The sequence below is a fragment of the Sorex fumeus genome, unplaced genomic scaffold, assembly GCF_029834395.1.
Source record: "Sorex fumeus unplaced genomic scaffold, SorFum_2.1 ptg000008l, whole genome shotgun sequence".
In the NCBI taxonomy this organism is placed as follows: domain Eukaryota; kingdom Metazoa; phylum Chordata; class Mammalia; order Eulipotyphla; family Soricidae; genus Sorex; species Sorex fumeus.
Window position 1 is genome coordinate 22,111,767 of NW_026606065.1, and position 6,000 is coordinate 22,117,766.

Sequence of the window (6,000 nt, forward strand, 5' to 3'; positions counted from 1 at the left end):
GTGTGTGGTATTAAATGTCCAGGAATAGGTTGACTCATGGGTGAGGCTTGGCCCAAACATGTGGAGAGTGGTCTTGTAAACTCCAGATCTTATGTAATGTGTTTTTTCCTTCTGTCTTTGACTTTGGAATAGGAAATTTAGGGGTACATATTTCCTCAGCCTGAAGGTTTACTTCAAAGATTTTCTCTTTATTCAGATTTTATTTGTATAAGATTATAGTGAAAGTTAATAAAGGAAAAAGAAATTTGGAGCAATTTCATGGGAAGAGAGAAGAAGGCCAAAGATTAGTTTTCAGGATAGAACACACAACGTTCTATTGAGGATGAACTAGGACATACAGTGAGAGATTTTTCCTCGAGCCAGCATAGTGAATTGGATTAAAAATAGTTTCTTCTGTGAAGGGTTAATGCGAGCAAGACTAAGAGAGTACCTCTATTCAGGCAGAGCCCATGGTTAAACATAGAAAGTTACTTTCAGAGCTATTTTTGCTTAAAATATGTAACCTGGGTGGGCTGCAGAAATAGTCCAGGCTTCTCCCTGCCTCACGGGCTCGGTGAGAGGGCAGTTGGGACAGAGAAGGGACCATATGACAATGATGATTGGAAGGAATCGCTCTGGATGGGAGAAGTGTGCTGTAAGTGGGCAAAGGACCAAACATGATGGCCTCTCAGTATCTGTATTGCAAACCACAATTCCCAAAAGAGAGGGAGAGAGACAGAGACAGAGAGACAGAGAGAGACAGAGACGGAGACAGAGAGAGAGGGAGAGAGAGACAGACAGAGACAGAGGGAGAGAGAGACAGACAGAGACAGAGGGAGGGAGGCAGAGAGAGAGAGAGAGAGAGAGAGAGAGAGAGAGAGAGAGAAATGTCTGCCATGGAGACAATCTGGGGGGAGATGGTAGGAGGGACATGGGGGACATTGGTGGTCGGAAATGTGGAGGGATGGATGTTGGAGCATTGTATGACTAAAACTCAGTCACTAAAGCTTTGTAACTATCTCATGGTAGCACTGTAGCACTGTCCTCCCATTGTTCATCAAGTTGCCCGAGTGGGCAGCAGTAATGTCTCCATTGTGAGACTTGTTACTGTTTTTGGCATATTGAATATGCCACGGAGAGCTTGCCAGGCTCTGCAGTGCGGGCAGGATACTCTCGGTAGCTTGCCGGGCTCTCTGAGAGGGAGGGAGGAATCAAACCCTGGTTGGCCGCGCGCAAGGCAAACACCCTACCTGCTGTGCTATCGCTCCAGCCCATCTCACGGTGATTTAATAAAAAAAATAGAAAAAAATTAAGAACACACAAATAAAAATCAAATACACTGGCAAAAAAAGAAAAGCGTGTGATTCACATGTGACGAAGCAGCTTCTCTTCCCAGCATTAGAGAGTCCCCTTCGCATTGCTAAGAGTGCCGGGAACAACCACCAGCCACCACCATGTGTGTGTGTGTCCCCCCGTCACACATATTTAAAACACTTACTTTTTTCTCTCTCTTATTTTCTGGACCATGTCCAGCTGTGTTTAGGGTTTGCTCCTGGTGGGCCTCTTGGGGAGGGGTGTGTGTGCACATATACAATGCTCAGGATTGAGCTGGGATACGTCATGTGCAAGGGAAACACCATCATTACTATTAACTACCAATAACAAATTAATAAAGCTAGAAATTTTAAAAAGGCCATTTTTATTGAAATGCATTTTTGGAAAACCATGAAATATGCCTAGAAAATGCAAGTAATGATGGAACAGACCTAACATGTGAGTTAACAGAATGTCTTCTGTGTACTTTTAATTGGGTGAATCCACAGCCAAAAGCGTTTCCCCAACAGTAACAAGTCACCATCACAAGGACTGTCACCGGCAACTTCCTCTGCATCATAGCCTGGCCCCTGACACGTCTTCGAAACCAGCTCCAAGTGCCAGCTGTTGGCGAGTTTCAGCATCTCGAGAAACACAATATTTTCCAATTTTTAAAAAGACTTTTTCTAATAGCTTCATACTTCAAAGTGCCCAGAGCTCCCTGCATTCCTCCAAGGCTGTGCTGGGTGGAGTCGTCACCGCCAGAACACCTGTGAGACTGGGATCATTGGCCAGTACAGGGTTTGCTCCCAAACAACCCCTGGGTGTCCGAGATCACTGCCCAGATGTCTTAGCAGCACCTGCAGACCCTTTTCTCTCTGTTTGTTTCCCCTCCATCAGCTTCGAATCACCATGGTCGATCCTCTTGGCCACCCAAGCAAAAATCCCAAGGAAATCACCCTATTGAGTGAAATCAATTGAGTTCCTGCATGCTGCTGGACAGGTGCTCTCTGGAGCTGAGGGCGGGTGAGGCCAAAGAGCTTTTTCCTCAGAGCCAGTGGGATGCACCTACGCACAGCTGGCAAGACCTCCTGCCTTGGTCGAGTTAGAGCTGAGATTAGCATGCGGACAGTCCACCTCAGAACAACCAGGGTTGTAGAGGAAAAGGAAAAGGTATGCAACGTTCTGTGAGCCATTATTCCCCAAACTGCAAATGTGGGATATTCTCAGTTTTGAATGTGTGGTTACTTCATAGAACAGCTTTATTTTTCTTTCACTTTGGGCTCCCTAATTCTATTTCCCATAAATTAACTCTGTGTCACAACTTCAACAGAGAACGGCAACAAAATTCAAAGGTTTTGTTTTATAGGGTAGCTGTAAACTTGGAAATATTTTCACTTAAGTATCACAATCATCCTGTTGTTTGTCGATTTCCTCGAGCAGGCACCAGTAATATCTCCTTCTACCTAGCCCTGAGATTTAAAAAGAGTCATTTCAATGCTCTTTCAGGATTAGGAGAATGAGACCCATCATTGTTACTGGTATTTGGCATATTGAGTACGACACGGGAAGTTTGTCAGACTCTGTGTGTGGGCAGGATACTTTTGGTACCTGCCACGTTCTCCAAAGAAAAAAATAAGATGTCACGTGGCCGCAAATGAGACCGTGCGCTTCTGGGAGCTGGGTTTTATAGTCTCTGCGTCTTAGCCATTGATGGGACCAACCTGACGCTGGCGGCAGCTGGTTGGTGTGACGCCTACCTACTGGAAGATGAGGGGGGTCTGGGTGGAGAAGGCCCAGTCCCAATCCAAGCAGGCTTGGAGACTTCAGCCCCGGGACCCGCATTCCTGGTTTCCTCTGCCAGTTCTTTCATGCATGAGGCCCATCCGGATGTGTGGAGAGTGGTCCCAGCATGGCCATGGCTGGCACTTAAGTATATAAAAAGTAATAATGGAAAGAGATATTTTAAATAAGGACATGTGCTATTTATAAAAAAAAAGACTTTAAAGTTATTTTTAAAAATTCCAAATACACAAGATGCTCAGGGAGGTTAGTGTCAGTGAGTTTGCTGCCATATCAGATAGCTGCTGCCATCAGAGAAGCTTCATCCTCATGAGGCTGGAATCTAAAGAATTATAACCACACCAGAAACTCTTCATCTCCACGGAAACAGTATAAATTGGTGTAGAATGTGTCAGCTTAATTCCCTCCCTTCCTCCCTCCCTCCCTCCCTCCTTCCTTCCTTCCTTCCTTCCTTCCTTCCTTCCTTCCTTCCTTCCTTCCTTCTTCCTTCCTTCTCCTTTTTTTGGCCATTGCTGGCATTGCTCAGAGCTTACTTCTGGCACTCTGTGCTCAGGGATCACTCCTTGGTGAGGCTTGGGGGACCATATGTGATACAGGGATCAAATATGTGTCTACTGAGTGCAAAGCCAGTGTGCCTGATCTGCTGCAGTATCTATAGCTCTGGCTTCTCAACATAATTTTCATCATTGTCACTGTTACTGTCCTCCCATTGTTCATCGATTTGCTTGAGCAGGCCCAGTAACATTGTGAGACTTGTTACTGTGTTTAGCATATCGAATACTTAGTAGCTTTCCAGGCTCTCTGAGAGGGGCGGAGGAATCGAACTAGGGTCGGCCATGTTGGCTGCATGCAAGGCAAATGCCCTACCCACTGTGCTATTGCTCCAGCCCCATAATTTTTATGAAACTATAAAAGCACATTAGCATCATATTATTTTATAGCAGAAAAACAAGCAAATCTTTGCTGTTGTAAACTACTTGGAAGTATGCAGATTTGAAAACAGTTATGAGAATTATTTTCAAATTATATATGTAATTTAAAATTGGAGCAATATTCGAACAATACATTTTAAAGGACATTTAAAAGTTTGATTTCAGAATAATCTTAAGAAGCGAATCTCAAGTAATCACGGAATGTTCTAGAAGGGTCATGTTGTTGGTAGATCTTGATTTGTTTGAGGAGACACCTGATAAGCTTGCTGAAATGGAATTTGCACTTCAGCAACACCAAAAGATGTATTTTAATGACTCAAAAGAAAGCACAGGATTAAGAAACCTGGATTCAAAAATTCCAGTTAAATCCAAGTACTGGCTTTAATAATTGCACCATTAAATTGTGTTTTGTGACTGGATTTCTGCCGTTTCTGAAGATGTTTTGTTTTGCGCTATTTTTACTGGCATAGCTTAATTTGTCTCTTCTTGTGCTAAGATAGAAGGCACTCCAAAAAATGTTACTTTCTATCGTATCATGAGTTAGTCTTTAGAAAACACGGAAAATGCACGATGGGAGTAGTGAAAGATAATTATCTACAATTTTACATGCAAGTGAAAATGGATTAGGATGGCTCCCTTAATTTCAGAAGCCCACAACTGGGTTTTTGAGAGCTGAGTTAGAAACATGTCTGAGGCTCAGTTTTGGTCTGTTTCCCATAGAATGTTCAGACTCATTGTCTTGTCGCAGCCTAAACCCTGGATGCCATTCCTGCCTGAGTGCAGGGTGCAGCGTGTCTGGGAGTCCTTAAGGAGCTCTTGATCCTGTTGCTAGAATTCTGGAATACATGAGAATGTTTTAAATGGAAACTTAGGTGTAAGCATCTCAGCAAAATCTCCCAATGCAGCTCTGATTTTGATATACTGAAGCTAAAGAACATTTAGCAATGGAACCTTATGTGCTGTAGGTCCCATTGCAAAACGATAAGAGGAAAGGACCATGTCAGACTGTGGAGACCATTTAGTGGTCTGGAGGCACTGTTGAAAAATCAATGTGCTTTTCAGTGCTCCAAATCCTCCTCATTCTTTAGAAAATGAGACATGAAGTACAAGTCTTCCACTGTAATTACTGCAGATAATAGAAAAGGCTCTTTTGACGCATGTGTTTGTGTGTGTGTGTGTGTGTGTGTATGCACTAAAGAAATCTGTCTCTAAATTCAATGTGGGTAAAACCCACAAATACCAACTCCTTTTGTTCAAAACAATACAGAGCCTATCCTATCCAAACCTTGTTACCCAGGGAAGAGCAAGGAAGTTTCAGCATCTGCTGTGTTAGGACCAGACTCTGATTATAGTTAGTGTTTGAACATAAGAAGAAGTAACTTAATTTCGCCCCTATTACTTTTTTTCAGCACTTTTTGATGCAGCAAGTCCTTGGAACTCTAACTGGTAGCATACATTCAAAAGTAAGTAATTCGTACTTACTGGAGACAAAACACAGATGTGAGTGGACATATCAAATTGTCATAACTCATGAGTTATCAGTTCTATTGTTGTTTTTTCTAGATAATGATTCCACGATGAGATTAAAAAAATATATCCACCACATGTCATCTTAAGAATCCCCCTCCCACCCTCCCAGGAGGGGAGATGCATGTCGAAAGTGGACTATGGACTGAACATGTTTGCCACTCAATGCCTCTTTTGCAGACCACAACACCCAAAAGGAGAGAGAGAACACAGGGGATTGCCCGCCACAGAGGCAGGGGGGGATGGGGGGATGGGGGTGGGGGGATATTGTCCATGGTGGTGGAAAATGGACACTGGTGGAGGGATGGGTATCTGATCATTGTATAATCAAACCCAAGCACAAAAAAAAAAAGAAATATCTGAAAAAAAAAAAGAATCCCCCTCCCCCAATTTTAAGTAGTTCATTCCAGTATATATATATATATATTTTTTTTTTTTTGGCCTC